This window comes from Carcharodon carcharias, chromosome 18 (assembly GCF_017639515.1).
Source record: "Carcharodon carcharias isolate sCarCar2 chromosome 18, sCarCar2.pri, whole genome shotgun sequence".
Lineage (NCBI taxonomy): Eukaryota > Metazoa > Chordata > Chondrichthyes > Lamniformes > Lamnidae > Carcharodon > Carcharodon carcharias.
This window is the reverse complement of record NC_054484.1, coordinates 23,425,344-23,449,191: the sequence shown is the minus strand read 5'-3', so window position 1 is coordinate 23,449,191 and position 23,848 is coordinate 23,425,344. Positions and strand designations below refer to the sequence as shown.

Genomic DNA, 23,848 nt, shown 5'->3' with positions numbered 1-23,848 from the left:
CCTACACATTAAATTATTACATATATATTTACACATTTATGTTTTTTAAATATTAACAAATTCTGCATTTTTCTCCATAAACACCTTTTATCTGTTATGACGTATGGTGTAAATTTATTATAGTAACACTTTTAAATCTTGTCATGAGGTACAATTGAACATTTGTAATGATAGAAATATATAATTAATTATTCCTCACTGTTGAAAATGGCCTGGATCATTAAATGCCCCGGTTTCTGAAACACATATTTCTGTTCATCCAACAGTTGTTGGGTGCAACATGTCAAATATTAACAGTCACTGCCTCTTTAATGGCTTCATCATATTCAAAACGATCAACTAGTGGGCCATTTTATTTTAGTTACATATTCCGACTTCTGGTGCCAAATTGCCTCCGAATTTTTTCAATATTACTTGTTTTTCTTCTCAAAGTTTAATTTAACTGGAACAAAAACAAAAGGTTGTAACTATAGCCTGTGGATAGAAATTCAGCCATTCAACCTGAAGGTCAATGACCATTAGTTACTGAGGGTTAGTCTGCCTTCACCTTTCATTCAGCATAAACCACTGCAGTCTTCTAATGCCATCTGATACTGTGCTAACTGCAAACAGTTCGTACTTCGCTTTTGGTTGTTTCTAAATTCATCTTGGAATCTCAAGGCTCTTAAAAGCTTTGATCTCATCTAATTACTTCTGTCCAATTCTTCTTTTACTTGGTGTCATCCTGTCTAATTGCCTAGTCAAGTTTTGGTTCATTTTGGGTAAAAGTGCCTTTATCAACAATAAGAAAGTAACCTGAAGAAGTGAGTTTTACCATCGCTCTGGGAATGGGCTGGGAGATAGGAGTGGGGCAGTGGGGGTCGGGCCAAGTAAAATGGTGAATGAAAGCATGGAGTGGAGCACCCATCGTTTTATTGCTGCCATGCCATTTTGCCAGCAGCTTTTGGGCTTGTTGTTGAGAGCCCCACCATTGGAATAAAATCTCAGCATTTCTCATGGGGCTGTGGAGACAGGAGGTGCTTCATAGTCACTTACATACACACATACATATATATGAACACATATAAACACAAACAAACATATATACATATGCGTGAATATCTTTATGTATATACATAATATATATGCATATATTCCATTGGAGAAGAAAATCAGGCACAATATAAAACAGACTGCTGATTGGCTATCATTTGTTTCTCACTGAGTGATAAAAGTTAAAATTGGAAAATGAAAGTCATGTGGTTTCTATAAAGAAAGATATAGTTTTACTCCTGGTAGGAGAGCTGAAAATCTATCCCATAAAGTCTGAGCAGTGATACAATGCTGACTCTGCATGAATGACAGTATTGGTATATCCAGGTTAGAGCGGACGACTTCAAGAGCCAGCAACGGCATGGGCTTGATGGACAAAATGCCAATTCTGTGCTGTATCAGGAGAATGGGACAGCTGTATCAGGAAAGGGGGGTATTTTGATGTGGATGTCAAGTAAAGGAAACATCTTTTACTGAACAGTCATTGGAAACCCAGCCTGTCAATTGCCTGTCTGATAAAAACAAAAACAAAAAAACTGCGGATGCTGGAAATCCAAAACAAAAACAAAAACAGAATTACCTGGAAAAACTCAGCAGGTCTGGCAGCATCGGCGGAGAAGAATTCTTGGACTCGAACTCAAGTTCTGTCAAAGGGTCATGAGGACTTGAAACGTCAACTCTTTTCTTCTCCGCCGATGCTGCCAGACCTGCTGAGTTTTTCCAGGTAATTCTGTTTTTGTTTTTGTTTTGAATTGCCTGTCTGATATTGTCATACAAACATTTCATTAACTAAACATTATTCATCTAGTTTACATTTATTTTAAATGGGACACTGCTTTGGTTCAATCAGCAGAATTCAAAACAAAGACCATAAATATCAATGGCAATATTGCATGGTGCGGTTTCCCTAAGGGGTTGCAGGCAAATGATGCCCACATTCCAAAAGTGACAACACTTCAAAACACTTAATTGGCCATAAAGCGCTGTGGGATGTCTTGAGGTTGTAACAGATGCTAAATAAATGCAAGTTCTTTAAACAGCAAATGGACTGGCTGGGTCAGAAGACCTGCTCCTGTGCTGTAACTTGTAACTACTCTGCAATTTGAAAGCTGGAGTTTTTTGGTAACTTTATACGAATAATCAATTTACCTCCTGCAGGTTAGTTCCATTCTCATGCTCCTTAATATAATAGCTAAATGGCTGTGAGAAACTGGACAGCATTTTAACCTCTAACCACTTCACAAACCACAAGAGCAAATTAGAAAAAGTTGAATTGCTGCCTAAAACATTGTCTAAGATTTGGAGTTCTTTATGTCATGTTAGCTAATATTTACTTTACAATAATGTTGCTCAATACTTAGTTTCCATAGCTTTGTTAAGCAGACATGGAATAAACAGCCAAAATGGCCTTATATAGAGCAAAGAGTGCTAAAATAACTGATGTGAGTCCAAAGTTTTACTGCAATACAGAAACTGGCCATATGATTAATAGTGAGGAAGAAAGCTGTAGACTACAGGGAGATATCAATGGCCGAGTCAGATGGGCAGGAAAGTCACAAATAGAATTCAATCCAAAGAAATGTGAGGTAATTCATATGGGGAGGACAAACAAGGCAAGAGCATACATAATGCAGTGGGACAGTTCCTTCACTGTCATTGGATCAAAATCCTGAAACTCCCTTCCTACCAACACTGTGGGTGTTCTTACACCAAATGGACTGCAGCAGTTCGAGAAGGCAGCTTGCCACCACCTTCTCAAAGGCAATTAGGGATGGGCGATAAATGCTGGCCTAGCCAGTGGTGCCCACATCCCATGTACAAATAATACAAAGAAGTAGGGTTCTGAGAAGTGCAGAGGAAGTAACAGCATGTTCACAGATCTCTGAAGGTAGCATGATAAGTAGATAAGATGGTTTAAGAAGACATATGAGATACTTTCCTTCATTAACTGAGGCATAGAATATAAAAGCAGGGAGGTTACGCCAGAACTGTATGAAACACTAGTTAGGCCACATTTAGGGTATCATGTGAAGTTCTGCTCACCCTGTTGGTGGAAGATTATGATTGCTCTAGAGAGGGTACAGAAGAGATTTAGGAGGATATTACTAGGATTGGATAATTGTAACTATGAGGAACAATTGGATAGGCTGGAGTTGTTTTCTTTGGAACAGAACAGGCCGATGGGAGATTTCATTGAGGTGGACAAAATTATAAGGAGCCTAGATAGAGTGGATCAGAAGGACGTTAGCAGAAAGGCCAACAAGGAGGTGGCATAGATTTTAAAAACTGGCAAAAGGATTATGGGGGCATTGAGGACAATTTTTTTACCCAGAAGGTGGTGGGGATCTGCAACTCATTGCCTGAAAGGCAGGTAGAGGCAGAAACCTTCATAGAATTTGCAAACTACTTGGACAAGCACTTCAGGTGCCATGATCTACAGGGCTATGGCCCAAGAGCTGGAAAGTGGGATTAGGCTGGATAACTCTTTTTTAGCTGGCACACACACGATGTGCTGAATTTTCTGTTTCTGAATTTTTATGATACACCAGTAATGCCAATTTATTCCCTGCAGTGGGTCACAGGGGGTTATGTTAGCGTTCTGTATTCTAATACCTAATATGCTATGTGCTATATTCTTTATTCTGTACAATGAGACTGCAGTTCCAATAGTTATATCAATGTAATCTGGATGGAAATGGTTGAGTAGCACAAAAGATTGGGAACTTTAAATGTGAGTTTCACTCAAAACCACCTATGCTCATATTTCCACAATCTTTTATGCTGGTCTAAGATGAGGCCCTGCCCACTAAACTGACTGCATCACCCACAAAACCCACCCCTCTCCCCTCCACCACCCATCACAGCCACCCTCCACCCGACCCTGGAGCAAATTTGTGGGACTCCACCAATTGCATTGATTCAGGAAGACTCTTCAAATTGCTCTCATTTTCTTAGGTACACAGGCATTAGTGGTCCTGTTTGAAAAGTTTTCTCATTTCAAAAAATATTCTACACTAAGAAACTGACTTGCGTACATCAGTGAAATGACTAAAAGCTTCAGTGTGGTTTTTGTTAAGTCATCTTCAGTGATTTTACCTTGGGTCACTCACACATGGGTGGCAGCACACTCTTATTAAAATGCTTATTTTTACTGATAAACCTATTTTTAGCTGTATTAATAAAACTGCATCAGGTTACCAGTCTTAAATAGTTCAAAGAATAACATTTAGTGGAAAGGAAAAAATGAAACTATTGTACTGCCCTACTGTGCTGGTTCATGGGAGGTTTCATGTTTGAGGTTATGCAAATTAATTTTAGTGGAAATTTGAAGCTAATCAGCACAATTTCAATTGCATTTTAGGTACAATTCACTGATTTCACCCAATGCAGAAATTCATCCCATATCCTTTCCATTATGCTACACACCAGTGTACTGCACAGAGCATAATATGCAGTATATTACACTCTACAGTATATACTAACAGTTCTCCTGCGTATTGCATTGACTGGAGCAGATGTTGACTTTGTGAGGTGAGAATGACTGGCCTTGACATCATGGCAGCATTTGATTGAGTGTGGCATCAAGGAGCCCTAGCATAACTGGAGTCAATGGGAATCAGGGGAAAAACTTTCCGCTGGTTGGAGTCGTATCTAGCACAAAAGGAGATGGTTGTGGTTGGTGGAGGTCAATCAACTCGGTTCCACGTTTGTCCTAGGCCCAACCATCTTCAGCTGCTTCGTCAGTGACCTTCCTTCCATCATAAGGTGAGAAGTGGGGAACTTGGCGGTGGTTGCAAAATGTTCAGCACCATTTGCAATTCCTCAGGTACTGAAGCAGTCCATGTCCAAATGCAGCAAGACCTGGAGGCCAGGCTTGGGCTGACATGTGGCAAGTAACCATCTCCAGCAAGAGAGAATCCAACCATTGCCCCTTGACATTCAATGGCATTACCATCACTGAATGCATCACTATCAACATCCTGGGGATTACCAGTGACCGGAAACTGAACTGGGCTAGCCATATAAATACTGTGACTACAAGAGCAGGTCAAAGGCTAGGAATCCTGCGACGAGTAACTCACCTCTTGACTCCCCAAATCCTGCCCACTATCTACAAGGCACAAGTCAGGAGGGTGATTAGATACTCCCTACTTGCCTTGATGAATGCAACTTCAACAACCCTCAAGAAGCTTGACACCTTCCAGGACAAAGCAACCCACCTGATGGTACCCCTTCCACAAACATTCACTCCCTCCACCACCAACAAACAGTGGCAGCAGTGTGTACCATTTACAAGATGCACTGCAGAAACTCACCAAGGCTTCTTAGACAGCACCTTTCAAACATATGACCGCTACCATCTAGAAGGACAAGGGCAGCAGATACATGGGAACACCACCACCTGGGAAGTTCCCCTCCAAGCCACTCGCCAGCCTGACTTGGAAATAGATCACCGTTCCTTCACTGTCACTGGGTCAAAAACTGGAACTCCCTCCCTACCAGCACTGTGCATTTACCTATACCACATGGACTGCAACGGTTCAAGAAGGCAGTTCAACATCACCTTCTCAAGGGTAATTAGGGATGAACAATAAACGCTGGCCTAGCCAGTGACTATGAATTTAAAAAAAATAAAATGGTTGATTTTAATCAGTCATCCATTACATCTCTTCTAATTTTTATTTCCATTGACTTGAACAAATTACGGAGAAAGTGTAACAGGAAGTAAGTCTATGTAATACATCCTTTACTTTCTATCACACATTATATACACCATTTAACAGGATGTGAAATGTTGTTGATTGGTGAATAGTGAGCAATAAAAAATGAACAAAAAAGATTAAGCATTTGGAGTCAAAAACTCACCACAAATAGCAGTATAATGACAGAACATGTGCTGCCTGCTGTAAGGGAATCATGCCTGTTGCACTTGTATACTTAATGAGCATAGCCCATTCTTGGCTCCAGTGGTCATTGTTCAAATTGACCTGCAGTGAGAGTCTTTGCACCACAGCTGACAGCTGTAGATCCACATCTGCATTAATGATGACGTTAAAGTAGCACAATGATTGGGTTTATATGTTTTGTTGGTTGTGTGCCTTCTATTATCTCACTCAGAGCATTGTTTTGTTTATTCATTACAGGGTTGTGAGTGTCGCTGGCAAAGTCAGCATTTATCGTCCATTCCTAGTTGCCATTGAGAAGGTGGTAGTGAGCCTTCTTCTTGAATTACAGCAGTCCATGTGGTGAAGGTGCTCTTTCTGTGCTGTTGAGGGAGTTCCACAAATTTGATCCAGTGGTAAGAATGACAATACATGTCCAAATAAGGGAGCCTGGAGGGAATTGTGTTCCCATGCACCTGTCCCTCTAGATGATGGAGGTCATAGGTTTGGGAAGTGCTGTTGAAGACTGTTAGACCAGTTAAGGAAGCCAAATACTTTTTAAGAAGCCCCTGTATAAGTCTTTATCATGTAAGATTAATACATCAAACTTGAGGAAAAAAATGAATAGATCTTGTACAGGCACAAACTGGGTGAAATAATTATTTTGTGATTTTTTTATGTGACATCAGGGTTAAGAATGTCAGAGCAGGGGAATGGATGAATTTCTACTTTCAGCACCCAGTGTCAGCAACAAGCATTTCCTGGTCAGGTACAATGCATGAGCAGATCATTCTACCAGGATTAAACAGTCAGCCAAAGTCAGGACAAAGCAGTCTGTTTGATTGACACCACATCCACAAACATTCACTCTCTCCACCACTGACGTGGCAGCAGTGTGTACCATCTACAAGATGCGCCGCAGGAATTCACCAAGCCTCCTTAGATAGCACCTTCCAAACCCATGACCTCTACCATCTAGAAGGACCAAGGGTAGCAGATAGATGGGAATACCACCACCTGAAAATTCTTCTCTAAGTCTTTCACCATCCTGACTTGGAAATATATCGCCATTCCTTCACTGCCGCTGGGTCAAAATCCTTGAACTCCCTCCCTAACAGTACTCTGGATGTATCTACACCACGTGGACTCCAGCGGTTCAAGAAGGCAGCTCACCACCACCTTCTCAAGGACAATTAGGGATTGGCAATAGATGCTGGTCCAGCCAGTGATGCACACGTCATGAATGAATAAAAAAAGCCTCAGCAATAATCTCAGGAGCTCTTTGTAAGATCCCTATGCAACCTTTCTATTTCACCAATCAAACATTGAGTATAATGCTGGAATCGGCAAAATTAATGTAAATTAATTATTAATTGACACCTGATTCTGTGCTGTGGGTTTGTGACTACTTTCAGAGATTGGAGGCTGTCAAAATTCATTTTGCTTAGGCCTTCTATGGCTGGTAAACTGCTGGCATGGGGACTCGTAAAATTTCCTGAATGGTCTCCCCACCACCTTCCCATATGTCCTCAAAACAGCTGCAACTTTACAGGAGGTGGGTGAGGTCTAGGTTTGCTTGCTGGCCCTCACCCTATTGGCCAATGGCCAATTATTGGCTGCTTAAGGGCTGCTTCCTCCTGGCTGCAATTTTGAGGCTGGTGGGATGAGTTCAGGGAAGTTGGTGGAGGGGGGAGATTGGTGGATTACCCTGCTCAGGCCTCAGGCAGGAAAGCGTGGGGAGACGGACGGCGGGGGGGAGGGGGAGGGTGGGGTGGGGGGGTGGGTGGTGAGGTAAGGGTTGCGGGACGACACTTCCATCAATGGTCCCAACAGATTAGTCTGAAGATAATACTATGAGACATGTTTATTCTTAAATTACAGGATTTTTCATACACATTTAATCAAAAGTATCCATTAGCAATTGGATTTGTTATTCTCTTAATTTTCCTGACGCAAAAAAATACCACTCACTTTTCCAGAAGCATTACTAGTTTTGCAAGCTATGTGCAATGAGATCAGCGTTTTAGCAATATGCATACTTGCTTAATACTTAAAAAGAGACTAAATCCTCCTCCGCCAAAATGCACTGTAGTGTTTGTTCGGCTGAATGTGGCGATACTTGAATTGAATTTCTAGTGTAGAAAGTCCCTTGTTAGTCAGGAAATGAGCCCTGTCTGAAACTCGCCCATAGTGCTAACACCTTTAAGAAGTAAAGTAAGCCCGTGTCCTGTGCAAAAACAGTAATAACTTTACTGTAGGATTAAGTGACATCAGCTGGCCTACAGGATGAGACAGTCAGACTCAGTCATATAGTAGTTAGATTGCTTCTTCAACTGTTCCCCTATACAGTGCACAGGAAATATCTTTACTGAATCATAGTTACCACCAACACATCTACATAATCCGGGGATAAAGCACTTCAGTTATGAGGATAGGTTGGAGAAGTTGGGGTTATTCACCTTAGAGATGAGAAGGTTGTTCAAAATCACGAGGGATCCATACAGAGCAGATAAAGAGAAACTCTTTGTATTGGCAGAAGGGTTGAAAATGAGAGGACACAGATTTAAAGTGATTGGCAAAAGAGCTAAAGGTAACATGAGGAAAAACCTTTTTATGTAACAAATGGTTAGGATCTGGAATGCACTGTCTGAAGGGATGGTAGAGGTAGACACAATCATAGCTTTCACAAGAGAACTGGATAAGCACCTGAAGCTGCAGGATTTGTAAGGACTAAAGGGAATGGGCAGGGGAGTGGAAATAGCTGAATTGCTCTTGCAGAGTGCTGGTATGGATTTGATGGGACAAATAGCCTCCCTCCCTGCTATAATCATTTATGACGGAATTTTACAGCCCCTACCACCGGCGGGATCTTCCAGTCCCGCTGAAGCCAATGGACTTTTGATTAGCTCGCTGCATTTTATCTGTCATTTGTCATGACAGGGCTGTAAAATTCTGCCCTATGATAACTAAAAGGCTTGTGTCTAGCAGGCTTGCAGCACCTCACATCTTTCAAAGGGGTAATGCCCCAAAGTGCAATCTCAGCGGCATCACACTTTGATGTGTCAAACATCTGCGGAGGAATGATTAGTGATCAGCTGAGAAGTAGACTTGCCTTCTAAATTGCTGGTCAAATTTGTCATTGATTAAAGATCAAGAACTCAAACGTAATTTGATCAAACAGTAGTTAGTCATTGTGGAATGAGTATGCAGCAGAAAACTCAAATATTTCAACTGGTTAATTTTTTTCAAATTTATTGGGAAGAATTTCTCCTACGGCGGGCGGGCTGGGCTGGAACGGGCAGGGGCAGGCGCGTGATTGGCTGTGCACCGCCATTTTACGCGGGCAGACGAATTAAGGCCCGCCCAGTGTAACGCGCGGCCGGTACCTGTGCAGATGGGGGGAGGAGGGAGAGCACGGAGCTGCCTCAGGGAGATTAAGTAGATGATAAAAATTTTTAAAAAAATAAAGTAAAAAATTATTTAAACATGTCTCCTTATGTGGGACATGTTTGTGAAGTTTGCAAAATTTACTTAATTATGTTATGGAACCTTCAGGAAACCTCATCCCACCTGTGGATGAAGTCTCTTGAAAGATGCGAAGGCCAACTGGGCTCTTCGCTTGCCCGCCAATCTTAAGGTTGGACAGGCAGCGTTGTTAAAAGTTAAATTACTTTTTTAATGGCCGTTGACAGTTCGGAGGGTGCGCAGCTGCCTCCGGTGGGTGCCCGCCGAACGAAACATCGAAATGACGCGTGATGACATCAGGACACAGGCCATCGGGCGTCATTTTACGCATCGGTGTGTCAGGCCCACCTCCACATGCCGACAACAAAATTCTGCCCATCAATTCCAACTGACAACTAGCAGACGTTGATCAATCTAATTACTCAAATAATTTCATGACATCATTATAGGTCATTATTTCCCTTCTTCACTGAGATTAGTGTAAGTAGTTGTAAAAATCACTTAGAACATAATGAACGTTAACTTTTATTTTATTCCTTTTTGAGATGTGTGTGTTACTGTCAAGCCAGGCATTTACTGTCCATTCCCGACTGCCATGAGTAGCAGTTTATTACAACTGAGCTGCTAGTTAGGCACCCCAGACAGTAGTTCAAGCAGATGCAATAGAGCTTGATTTCAGAGGTGAGTTGTCTTCACTTTCCCTGGACATCAAGGTAGCATTTCACTAGTAGTATTTCACTCAGGACCCCTAACAGAATTGAAGTCAATGGAGCTCAGGGGGAAAACTCTCCACTTGCTGGAGTCATGCCTAGCACAAAGGAAGGTGGTTGTTGGAGGTCAATTGTGTTAGTCACAGGACATTGTTCCCCAGGGCAGTGTCCAAGGCCCAACCATCTTCCGCCACCTCATAAAAGACCTTCCCTCCAACATAAGGCCAGAAGTGGTGATGTCTGCTGATGTTTACACAGTGTTCAGTTCCAATTGCAGGATACTGCTGAAGTATCCTCAGATACTTAAGTAGTCCACATGTAGCACAGCATCCACAATATTCAGGCTTAGGCTGATAAGTGGCAAATAACATTCCTGCCACACAAAGCCAGGCAATGACTATCTCAAACAAGAGAGAATCTAACCATTTCTCCTTGACATTCAACAACATCACAATTGCTGTATTCCCTACCATCAACATCCCGAGGGTCACCATTGACCAAATACTTAAGTGGACTAGCCTCATAAACACTGCAGCTACATGAGCAGACCAAAGACTGAGTATTGTGCAGTGAGTGACTCATCTTTAGATTCCCCAAGGCCTTTCTACTGTTTAAAAGCACAAGTCAGAGATGTGATGGAATATTTTCTTGCCAGGATGATTGTAGCTCCAACAACATGCAAAATGCTCAGTAAAATTCAGGACAAAGCAGCCCACTTGACTAGCATCCCATCCACCACCTTAAACACTAATTCCCTCCACCACCGACGTACAATGACTGCAGTGCCAACAGTTAAGGGGCAGAATTTTGCCCTTGATGGGGGGGTGGGTGGGCCCCACCAGCTCAGCAGCGGGCGGGCAGCCGATCGCCGCCACCGAAATGGGCCCTGCTGCCATTTTGAGTGGGTGGGCCAATTAAGGCCTGTCCAGCCGGCTGCCCGATGGGAAGCGTTATGCGCTTCCTGTGCGGGGTTGGGGGTGGCGGGGGGGAGGAAGGATTCCTTCCCCAACTGTCAAAGTACGCATGCACGTGTAAGAGTGCACATCTCCCTGAGACTAAGTGCTGTCCCAGGGAGATCGCTGACAGTGTTTTTAACATCAAACATAGAATAATAAAAAAATTATTAACATGACCGCCTCATGTGACAATGTCACACGAGATGGGACATGTAAATAAATATGACTGAAACTTTACTAAACTTTTCAAAAACTGACATGAAACCTCATCCCGCCGGTGGATGAGGTTGGCTGAGGTTTCACATATTATCAGAAGCCCGCCGGGGCTCCTGGCCTGCCCGCCAGCCGTAAGGTTGGACGGGAAGGGTCTTTAATTGGGTTAACTACCCTGTCAATGACCTCAATTGGCCATTGACAGGTTGGCGGGCGGACAGCTGATTTCGCTGTGCTCCTGCCTTCCTGAATATTTAAATGGGGTGGGATGACATCCTGCATCGGCGAGCGGGTCCCGCCCCCAGCTCACTGACGGAAAAATTCTAGCCAAGGTTTCTGCACCTCCTAAACTCAGAACCTCTACCACTTAGAAGGACAAGGGCAGCAAGTGCATGAGAGCACTACCACTTCCTCAATCACACACTAACCTGACTTAGAAATATATTGCCGTTCCTCCATCACTGCTGGGTCTTGTAACTCCCTACCCATCAGCCTTCACAACATGGAGTGCAGGTAGCCTATCACCTCCTTCTCCAGGGCATTTAGGGATGGGCAACACATCAATAAATGAATAACAAAAATTAAAAGTAAAGCACATTGATGTGGGGCTGGAGTCACGTATAGGCCAGGCTGGTTAAGGATAGCAGGTTTCCTTCCCTAAAGGACATTAGTGAACTAATTGGGTTATTATGACAATACAATGGTTTTATACTTTTACTAATCTCCTTCTTCAGTTCTCTGTCTGAAGGCAGGTCCTTGGCAATTGTTCACTGAACCACAGCAAGGTGCTATAGATATTACTATAGATAGGGTGAGGAGATAAGTCCTGAATCTCCTTCAGCCAGAACAGGGATCAGATCCTGTGCTGTTGGTGTTAATTGTTCCACACGCTAGCCAACTGACCTCACTAGCCCCCACTTTTACTGGTAACAGCCTCCTACTTTAAGATTTAAAACAGAATGAATTCAGATTCACAACTGCCAAGGTGGATTTAAATCCATTTTGGATTATTAACCCTGTCCTCTGGATCACCAGTCCACCTACATAACCATTCCACTATCATGATAATTAACTAAATGTACTGATTAAGTTAGTTAAATTATGTCAGAACTGTTTGCTCTAAACGTAAGCCTAATGTGAAATCCCCTCATATCGGCTTGTCATTCAGCCTGTAGCCTGATGCTTGAGTTAGAACTTTCCCCCGGTCTGTTGTCAGTCTTACCCAGTAGCAGTGGTCAAATTCTCGAAGTGAGAGGGGTGCATCATAGGAGTTGTGGTTTATCGTCCTCTTCCCCCAAAACCCAGAAACACCTAGTCAACTAGGCAGGACATTTGCAAATAACAACAATGGGCTCGATTTTATGTGCCCCCACTGGGCATGTGTTCAGCGGCAGGGCATGTAAAATAGGCAGGCTGCCCACCTCCATAACACGATAGACGGACGGACACCAAAATCAGCAGTCCGCCCATCATATGTAAATAAATGATTCAGGGTCAGCTGAGCTTGTTACCAAGCCAATTGATCCCAATAGTATCTTGCCCAAACCATAATACAGCTGGTGAGGACAGTCAGGCAGGAGTGGGCAGGCCGTTTTTGGGAAAAAAGTTTTTAAAAGGGTGGGAAGGAAGGAGGAGTTACAACCTTTGTGCTCTGGGGAGCAGCCCCCCCCATGATGACACCTATCCGCCTGCTCTCGAAAAACCCCCAACCCCACCCCTGCCCACCCCTTCCCTAAGCTGGCCAACCCCTCCCTGCCCAATAACGCAGGCTGAGCTCACTCTGGGATCCATTGAGCCTTCTTCTTCGGAGTGGTTGCAATCCCAGCAGCACCCAGTAATGAGAGCTTGGCACTGTCAAGAGTGCCGGAGTTGGCCGGCAGCTCCTGAGGGTGGGACTTCGTCCCCAGTGAGGGGAGGACCTTCCACTCGACCCCTCCACTAATTTAGCCCTCCTGCGGCATGTTATGGCTGCAGGGACTGCTGGCATTGAGCGAGTCTGCTTCCAGCCGACTTGCCATCGGGTGGGGGGCAGGCCCCCCACCATCCCCACCCCTCCCATGAAAAGCAGCCCTATGAGTCATCAGCAGAGGAAAAAGCATCAAAATGTGTTTTCCGCCCCTAAGTGTTTTTTTATTGTTTACTTCATTCATAAACATTCTTAACTAATGATATTGGTAGGGGATTGGAATTCTTTCTTTGTTACTGAAGGTTGCTTTAAGTTGCCCAGAACAAGTCAAATGGACAGATTCACACTATGGTGAATGGACACTTCTTTAAGAAAGAATATAGCACATAGGGGTGTCACTATCCCCAGCCACATGTAGGGCAAGCAACTTGGTGCTATACCTTCCATAATGTGAATCGAGAAAGATATACTTCTCTGCGGGGAAACGGCCAGCCTCCAATTAATGTTTCCTCATGTTGGCACAATTAAGTTCAGAAATTCACCCTAGCAGCAGCTCGCTGGGCATGAACCCATGTAAACTGATCTAAAATACCACGTAATCATCTAAAATTTGCTGATGCCTCCTTTCCGCTCCTTGATGATAGGTGGCTGCTTGTCATCAGTTTACTTTCACCTGGGATTCCCCAGGCCTTTATTCAGTACATGAATCTTTGTGAGGAGTGCTACCCTTCCCACACTTTACGTCAATCTGTAAAGCCCTGGAAATGTGGCATCTTGCTGTCAGTACTGTCAAAGAAAAGGACACTGGCATAATATAGTACAGCAATTGGTTTCAGTATCCAGAGAATTCCTAAAGTAGGAGCGGTGGAAAGAGCATACATCTCACAGCTGCTTATGGGGAAGAGTTGTGGCCCAAAGCCAGAGTCATGGATCAGCACCTTGGTTAAATGCCACTCTAACCTGCTTACTCTTTCTAAGGAGGAGGAAGTTATTAGCCGAGTTTGACTCATGAGTTACAATTAGAATGACTTGAGCTATGTGTTTACATTGATTTAAAGGCTGTGTATTTAGTATGACCTGAGCTGTCTGTTTAGTTATGCTTGAACTATAGTGATAATGGAAGTCTAGAATGTCCTGAATGTTTTCACTCTGTACACTGGAAATGTAAACCATGTCATGTGATTTTTAAACTTGATTATGAACTTGAGAAATGTCTGAATTGCTGTCAGTGTATTTCTTTATAATTGCAGTTATAAATATTTTTAAATATACTGCCTGTTCATGATCAAATAATTACTTGATGTACAGCTCTATAAATATTACAAACTATTGAATTTCACAATTACCATTGACCAGAAACTGAACTGGACTAGTCACATAAAAACTGTGGCTACAACAGCAGGTTAGAGGCTAGGAATCCGGCAGTCAGTATCCTGCCTCTTGACTCCCCATAGCTACCACCCGGGAGCTCCCCTCCAAGCCACTCACCATCCTGACTTAGAAATATATCACTATTCCTTTATTGTCACTGCGTCAAAATCCAGGAGCTGCCTCTCTAACAGCATTGTGGGTGTATCTGCACCACATGGACTGCAGCAGTTCAAGAAGGCAGCTCACCACCAACTTCTCAAGGGCAATTAGGCATGGGCAATAAATGCTGGCCTAGCCAGCGATGCCCACATCCTGTAAATGAATAAAAAATATCAAGATTACATCAGAGGCATTCTCTTCCCTGAGATATGCAAGATCAACTGATTTTTATAAATGACTTGGCTCAGAATCATGTGTTTCAAAAAGCAAATAGTTGTAAAATGATGTCATTTTAAAATATTCAAGTAGCTTTAATATTTAGAAAGATCTTTTGTTAAGCAGCAAAAGTTGCAGTAAAGCCGAAAGGCCCCAGCAATAGTACTGATGACTTCTGCACCAGAACTTGCCGCGCTTCTAGCCAAGCTGTTTCAGTACAGCTACAACACCGGCATCTACCCGGCAATGTGGAAAATTGCCCAGGTATGTCCTGTATATAAAAAGCAGGACAAATCCAACCCAGCCAATTATCGCCCCATCAGTCTACTCTCAATCATCAGTAAAGTGATGGAAAGGGTCATCAACAGTGCTATCAAGCGGCACTTGCTTAGCAATAAGCTTCTCACTGACGCTCAGTTTGGGTTCTGCCAGGTGACTCAGCTCCTGACTTCATTATAGCCCTGGTTCAAACATGGGCAGAAGAGCTTAACTCCAGAGGTGAGGTGAGAGCGACTGACCTTGACATCAAGGCAGCATTGGACTGAGTGTGGCATCAAGGAGCCCTAGCAAAACTAGAGTCAATGGGAATCAGGGGAAAGCTCTCTGTTGGTTGGAGTCATACCTAGCACAAAGGAAGATGGTTGTGGTTGTTGGAGGTCAATCATCTCAGTTCCAGGGCACCACTGCAGGAGCTCCTCAGGGCAATGTCCTCAGCCCAACCATCTTCAGCTGCTTCATCAAAGACCTTCCTTCCATCATAAGGTCAGAAGTGAGGGTGTTCGCTGATGATTGCACAATGTTCAGCACCATTCGCGACTCCTGATATTGAAGCAGTATGGGACCAAATGCAGCAAGACCTGGACAATATCCAGGCTTGGGCTGACAAGTGGCAAGTAACATTTGCGCCACACAAGTGCTACGCAATGACATCTCCAGCAAGGGAGAATCCAATCATCGCCCCTTGACATTCAATAGCATTACCATCACTGAATCCCTCACTACCAACATCTTGGGGGTTACCAATGTCCAGAAACTGAACTGGACTAGCCACATGAATAGTGTGACTTCAAGAGTAAGTCAAAGGCTAGGAATCGTGCGACGAGTAACTCACCTCCTGACTTCCCAAAGCCTGTCCACTATCTACAAGGCACAAGTCAGGAATGTGATGGAATACTCACATCTCACATCCCGTACAGTGAATAAAAAACTTTATAATACTTCTGCAGCAACAGAAAGTAATGTGATTTTGCTCATAAAACTGGATTCCTCTTCTCTCAAAAAGGAGACAAATGCCCCATTTTTAGGTTTAATATCATTTACCTTTGGGGTAGGCCTCATCCAGGGCCTGAACTGATGCTGTTCACATCCTGCCAGCAGATGGAGCCTCTTCCTGCATTCCTACTGCTCCTCCCCTTTTATTGCTTGTTCCCTCTTGTGTTGATTTCCTTATCACATCCTACTCTTGTCCTCTTGGGGTTAAAAGAAAAGCACAAAAAAGTTTTCAAAAGCCTGCACGTGCTTCTGAACATTGTGGACAAACGCTGAATATATCATAATCTAGCGCACACAAATGTTTTTCTCCCGTCAAATTTTAATTGTTATTCCATTTTTAATTTTATCCCTGCATACTGTGTGGGGGAGAAACCAGTTATAGAAGAGCAGGAGTTCAAAGTGGTGGAAGTTATGTTACAGTTAGTTAAAACTTTGGTTAGATTTCATATAAGGTACTGAACACCTCAAGAAGGATATATTGGCCTTGGAGGGGGTTGCAGTACAAATTTACCAGTATGATACTGTTACACAAAGGTTCAATAATAAGGATAAAAACAAAAAACTGTGGATGCTGGGAATCCAAAACAAAAATAGAAATACCTAGAAAAACTCAGCAGGTCTGGCAGCATCGGCGGAGAAGAACAAAGTTGACGTTTCAAGTCCTCATGACCCTTCAACAGAACTGAGTAAAAATAGGAGAGGGGTGAAATATAAGCTGGTTTAAGATGTCCGGCTCATCTCCCGCGCATCCGCCCTCACGCCTTCTCCTCCCTCCCAGAAACATGATAGGGTCCCCCTTATCCTCACATCACCCCACCAGCCTTCGCATTCAAAGGATCATCCTCCGCCATTTCCGCCAACTCCAGCTTGCTGACACCACCAAACACATCTTCCCTTCACCCCCCTCCCCGTGGCTGCATTCCGTAGGGATCGTTCCCTCCATGACACCTTGGTCCACTCCTCCATCACCCCCTACTCCTCAACCCCCACCTACGGCACCTCCCCATGCATACGCAAAAGATGCAACACCTGCCCCTTCACTTCCTCTCTCCTCATCATCCAAGGGCCCAAACACTCCTTTCAAGTGAAGCAGCATTTCACTTGCATTTCCCCCAACTTCGTCTACTGCATTCGTTGCTCCCAATGCGGTCTCCTCTACATTGGAGAGACCAAACGCAGACTGGGCGACCGCTTTGCAGAACACCTGCGGTCTGTCCGCAAGAATGATCCAAACCTCCCTGTCATTTTAACACTCCACCCTGGTCTCATGCCCACATGTCTGTCCTTGGCTTGCTGCATTGTTCCAGTGAAGCTCAACGCAAACTGGAGGAACAGCACCTCATCTTCTGACTAGGCACTTTACAGCCTTCTGGACTGAATACTGAGTTCAACAACTTAAGATCTTGAACACCTTCCTCCATCCCCACCCCCTTTCCGTTTCTTCCCCCTCCCTTTTGTTTTTTCCAATAATTTATATAGATTTTTCTTTTCCCACCCATTTCCATTATTTTTAAATCTATACCTTTTATGCCCTTTTAGTCTTATTTCACCCCACCCCCACTAGAGCTATCTGTACCTTGCGTGTCCTTCCATCCATTCTTAATTAGCACATTCTTTTAGATAATATCACCACCTTCAACACCTCTTTGTTCTTTTGTCTGTGACATCTTTTGATTATCTGCTCCTATCACTGCTTGCTTGTCCCTACAACCACTAACCCCCCACTTCTCTGCCCCTACAGCCCCCCCCCACCTTAAACCAGCTTATATTTCACCCCTCTCCTATTTTTACTTAGTTTTGTTGAAGGTCACGAAGACTTGAAACGCCAACTTTGTTCTTCTCCGCCGATGCTGCCAGACCTGCTGAGTTTTTTCAGGTATTTCTGTTTTTGTTTTCAATAATAAGGAGATGTTGCGTGAACTAGGCTTGTGTTTCTGCGAGTATAGAAGTTTAAGGAGTGATCTATTTGAGGTGTTTAGTATGATTACAGGAGCTAAAAGGGTAGACAGTGGGAAACTATTTTCTGTAGTGGGACAATTCAGAACAAGTGAGCACGAGCTTAAAATTAGAGCTAGGCTCTTCAGGGGTGATGTTTGGAAGTACTTTATTTGAAGGGTAGTGGAAATCTGGAATCCGCTCCCCCTAATGCTGTTGAGGCTAGGTGAATTGTACATTTCAGAACTGTAATTGCTAGATGTAAGCAAGGTCATTAAGGTATTTGGAACTAAGGTGGGTAATTGGGGTTAAGATATAGATTAGCCATGATCTAAGTGAATGGTGGAACAGGTTCAATGGGCTGAATGGCCGACTCCTGTTCATTTTGTGTTTTACGTTTCGGAGATATGCAGAGATTACATAAGTTTCTCTGTCTAAACAGGAGCTTTATTTACAGTGGTTTTATAATGTCTGCACGCTCACACTTCCAGTGTTTTGCTTCAGTTTAGTTTCTGTTTCCCTAACCGCACCCACAGACTTGACTAACAGCAGAGAAAAGTCCACAGGCACACATAATAAAACACTTAACAATTGGACAATTGAATACAACATTCTTTCTCACTTGTAAACTAAACGACCTATTTTAAATTAAACCATCCTAAAAACCATAGATACGTACTTGAGTCATTTTTCAGAGGTCAGTATGTCTGTTTTCTCTAAGTACAGAAAGTGTTTGAGACATAAGGGTCGTTGATGACCACACTGAGATCTAAAAATTTGAGGTTGTGGTTCTGTGTGATTAAATTGATGAGGTGGATGATCAACATTGTAGTCACTCATCAGAAAAGGAAATGTATCCTCATGATCGCTGTCCTCAAAATATCCTGGTCTGCTTGCAATCAAGTATCTCGCATTCCACTTTGTGTTGTCACCCAAAAGATAAGTGTTGATACCAAGCAACCACTTGATCTGCTTTGGCCCTGATAGAGATGATGCGGTCACAATATGACCATTTGATGCAAACCCAAACTCCAACTTCAAATTGTTGTTTCCTTGTGCTAGTTCACTTGTCGAAGTATGCTTTTGCTTTACCTTGTCACTTCGCACTTTCTTCTGTTTTTGCTATGAAATCCCTGCCAGAGAGTGACGATGGCTTAAGAATGATCAGCACCATGCAAAATTCATGCCCAGTCATTAGTTCGATTGGTATCTTTATGGTCAGAGCTTGTGGGGTGGTTTGTTAAATGCGGAGTAGGATATGAATGGATTTTTCAAATGTTTTCCCCTCTGACTTACTAGCTCTCAGACTGTCTTTGATCTTCTGCCCTACTGAATTGTTTGATACCACCATTCGACTGAAGGCTGCATCGCAATGTCCAATGGTAGTGAAGTCTATAGCTTGCTCGGAACTCTGTGAATTGACTAGTAAAACTTCATGCCATTGCCCATAATTCTAGTCCCCGGCAAACACCGTTTTGTAAACAGCTGGTCTAGAATGTCTGAAATAAAAACAGAAAATGCTGGAAAATCTCAGCAGGTCTGGCAGCATCTTTGGAGGGAGAAACAGAGTTGAAGTTTCGAGTCCCTATGACTCTTAAGAAGAGTCATAAGGACTCAAAATGTTAATTCTGTTTCTGTCTCCACAGATGCTTTCAGACCTGCTGTGTTTTTGCAGCATTTTCTGTTTTTATTTCAAATTTCCAGCATCCACATTATTTTGCTTTGGTCTACCAGAATGCCAATGACCAAAGTGATGGAGATGGAATTTGTTGTACCGACTTCCGACCATTTGCTATGTGGATCATGCATAAACAATAAGAAAAGCTAGGGACTTCTTGCACTTCTCCAAAAATATCTACTAATACCATAATTTGGTTGGCAAAATGTGGTCGGTTGTAGAGGTATGGGACACGGCTTAACAGGTTTTTGATCAAGTGTACATGCTATGCAGTTTCTAATGAGCTCTTCTTTGTGATGACCTATTGCTGGCCATTAGACTGTTTCACAAGATCATTGTTTCATCTTAACAGCCAGATGTCCTTCATGGGTAAGATGGGATACACATTGTTGTAGCTTTTTCGGAATAACCGCTCGAGTTCTGCAAGCAATACAGTTGTCATAAAACAATGCAAGTTCATTGTGTCACTCTGTAGTACTGGATCAGTTCTTCCTCTATTTTTTGAGGCCACTTGGCTTTTAGGTACTGGCTTACTTTCTGCAGTGTGCTGCCTGCCACCAATTCTGCCTTCAACTCCTCCTGCATAATAAGACTAATAGTTGTGTGTGAAATTGCTGTGACCATGTAGCCTCCAATTTCACAAGTGGCTTCATTATCATTAGCGTTGTCTGTCATAGTAATATGGCTAAGCATGTCACTACTTGGTCGCATGAACCTGCGAGATACCCAACCTGAAGTTATACTGACGAAGGCAATCTGACCATCTGTGGATGCATAGAGGTCGATGACCTGATTCTGACATGACTAACAATGTAAAAAGCACTTGGCAATCAGTGCGGAGAGATCCCTACCATAAAGGTACATGTGTCAATGTTCACAAGTTATTGAGCGATAGTTAGTTTTAGGGGAGTAATTATGGACAGGCTCAATGGCTGGAATCATAGCTGGGTGAAGGGGAGGACTTTGATTCAGCAGATCCATTGCTAGATCAGTTGCTTCTTCAAGTCTTTGCAGCAAATAGTGTTTCACACTCGCTGACTGATTACGGAATGCCTTGATTTTAAGATTCTCATTCTAGTCCTTCCATATCTATGCAATCTCCTCATCCAACAACAATTTGCATTTATATAGTGCCTTAGATATAGTAACTCATATCGAGACACTTCACAGGAGAAGCATGAAACAAATTATGACACCATGTCACCTAAGGAGATATTAGGACAGCTGTAACCAAAACTTGGTCAAAAATGTAGGTTTTTTTATAAAGTGTCTTAAAGGAGACGAGAGAGGTAGGGAGATGGAAAGGTTTAGGGACGGAATTCCAAAGCTTAGGGCCTTGGTGGCTGAAGGTATGGCCTCCAAAGGTAGAACATTTGAAATAGGGGATGCTTGAGAGGCCGAAATATGAGGAGCACAGATTTCTTAGAGGGTTGGGGGGTTAGAGGAGGTTACAGGAATAGAGAGGGATGAAGCCATGGATGGGTTTGAAAACAAGGATGAGAATTTTAAAATCAGGGTGTCACTGAACTGGGAGTCAGTGTAGATCAGTGAGCACAGGGTTGATGGGTGAATGGGACTGGGTGTGATTTCAGATCAAGTTGGAGGTAGAGGGTATTGTTGAGGCAAAGTAAAGAGTGGCTAACTCTGCATCAACATGAAAGGAAGTCTTTAGGGTGAAAATCTTCCAACATGGAACTCACTCACCTTCATGAATGGAAAGATTTATTCAAAACCATGCCAAACAAAAGTATGGTGCTGCTAAAAAAACGTTTGTTGCTAGAGTGCTACAAGCAATTAAACCATTGGCAACTCTAGCCAACCTAATAGAGGAATCTGTAAATAGGGTGAAATGAAATAAATTGGGAGGAGGCTCATGTAAAGCATAAACACAGGCTTGGACCTATTGGGGTCAAATGGTCTGTTTCTGTGCTGTAAATTCTACATAACCAACTCTGATTAGTGGAATTATTGTTAGGCAAATTAACTGTGTTTAAGACCAGGAGGAGCATTTCTGTATTGGTGTGCAAATCTTGTTTTCATCAAGGCAGAGTTACTAATATTGTGAAATGGAACATTTTCTATATCAGGCACATAATTTTGGCACCAAACTCTCCAACATTAGTTTGCTTTGCTCTGCCTCAACAATATTCTTTACCTCCATAACATAGCAAGCTCTGCAGTACCGATGGGACTTTGCTGTTACAGGTTTAGGGTTCCTCTTAAATATTGTCTTGGGTGAAGTGGTGCTGGCCACTCCTATAAGCTGTCTTAATAAGTGTCTTATTATTATACATGTATCCATCCTGCCAAAATCTGATGGACAGTAAGGGTAAATTGAACATCATGCATTTTGAGTGCAAATCACCAATCTTTTCAAAGGTTGACTGAGAAACATTTGGTGAAAGGAGGCTAGAAAGGAATTGCTAAGCTGCTTATTTTCACAAACAGGAAATGAATGTGTAGAAAGTGTAAGCACTTTCCACTGACTTAACTCATCACACTTCACTCTTTAAATAATAATAATTCATGCCGATTGTGAACTGACTCACTTCTACTTGGCATGCTTTTCTCTCTAGACAACTTGTTATTGCAAAACCTGATCTTCTGCTTTTATAGATTCCAATCCTGTCCAAGACTTGTGTCTTGGAGTCCTTAGTTTAAAACCCAAATGCTCTCTGTCACGGGTTTTCCTTTCTTCCCTATTAATTCTGACCCCAGAAAGGAATGGTATCTCTGATATCTTCCTCAGAAGGCCTGCCATTCAAACTCACTGCCTCTTCTCACAGGACTATATTATCTACAGTTAGCTTATGTTGGGTCTACATGAATAAAATCATTCTTGGGTTTGAATGTTACTTGGCCTACAGTAAAGAGGTGATGAATTGATTAAAGCCTATGCTCACACAGGCTAATGGGTCTGGGGTAAGGCAATAGATCCCAGCTTGTTACAAAAACCGAAAGTGTTGGAAATCCTCAGCAGGTCAGACCGTGTCTGTGGGGAGAAAAGCAGAGTCAATGTTTCAGCTCTGTGTTGTTATTCCTTGCTGATTGAAATAGATTGTGAATTGTCACATTCCCTAAATTCATTTGGATTTAATACACATGCTCCAATGTTTTCCTCTAAGAAATTTGTGCAAACTTACTTTGTTTTAAATCACAAATCTGAAACTCAACTCCATCCCCAAATCCATTTTTTAAAAATATATTCATTTTTGGGATAACGTTGCCCCAAGAAGATGGTTGTGAACCTATTCCTTGCTGCAGTCCATGTGGATTCTTTGCAATGGTTTGATCCAACTGAATGGCTTTCTTGGTTACTTCAGAGGGGATTGAAGAGTAAACCACATCAGCATGGGACTGGTGTCACACACAGAAACTTTCCTTTGCTAAAGGACATTAATACTCCAGTTAGTTGCATCATAAATCCTGATTTGTGATCATTTTCATTTCCCATCTTCTGACTTCTCCTGAGGTGACTGCAATTACAGGGTAAAAATTCTCATGCACCCATCCTAGTACAGGATGGCAGTGCAACCTCTCTAAGGCAGATTTTAACCCAACAACTAGGCTACTCACTCCCTTGGAACTCTACCCTTTCCTGACATTTCCAAAATTCAGCTGAAGATTGAAGATCATAAATTCTGAATTTATGCGAATGGGTCAACTATGGTTAAATAGGACCCTGATGCCATTTAAATGGCGGCTAAGAGGGGAAGTTACCGTGGTTCCTCCACTAGGGTGAAACAGATTGGCAGCTGGTGGAAGGAGAAAACTACTCTTCAGTTAAGTGGGAATATTTCTTTTGTGCGACCAGGACAGTCAGGCGAACTCCTCCAGGCTCCACAAAGAAAGTAGTGGCTTCCTCTTCTCTAGATTACCTCTCCCTCCTTCTATGGGACCTTTCAAAATCTCCCAGTTCTGCCAAGAAGCCAGTGAGTGCCTGAGTGCCTTATGATCTTCCACTGCTCTGTGTCCTCCTCCTGCCCCAGAATGGGTGAGACAGAGACTGCTGGCATTTACCATGGCTCAGGGATTAAAATACCTTGAAACTG

General features: G+C 42.9%; 1 protein-coding gene across 3 annotated transcripts in view; it reads left to right on the top strand.

Annotated features, from left to right (window-relative positions):
- erg (ETS transcription factor ERG) overlaps positions 1-23,848 on the top strand; it is a 272,948-nt gene that overhangs the window by 17,256 nt on the left and 231,844 nt on the right. For 2 of the 3 annotated variants that reach the window (XM_041211609.1, XM_041211605.1), the window contains exon 1: positions 6,179-6,331. The exons of the other annotated variant lie outside the window; for it this stretch is intronic. The gene's annotated coding sequence lies outside the window, so the exon portion shown is untranslated. Of the gene's footprint in view, positions 1-6,178; positions 6,332-23,848 lie in introns of those variants that run through there. 3 annotated transcript variants of the gene reach the window in all.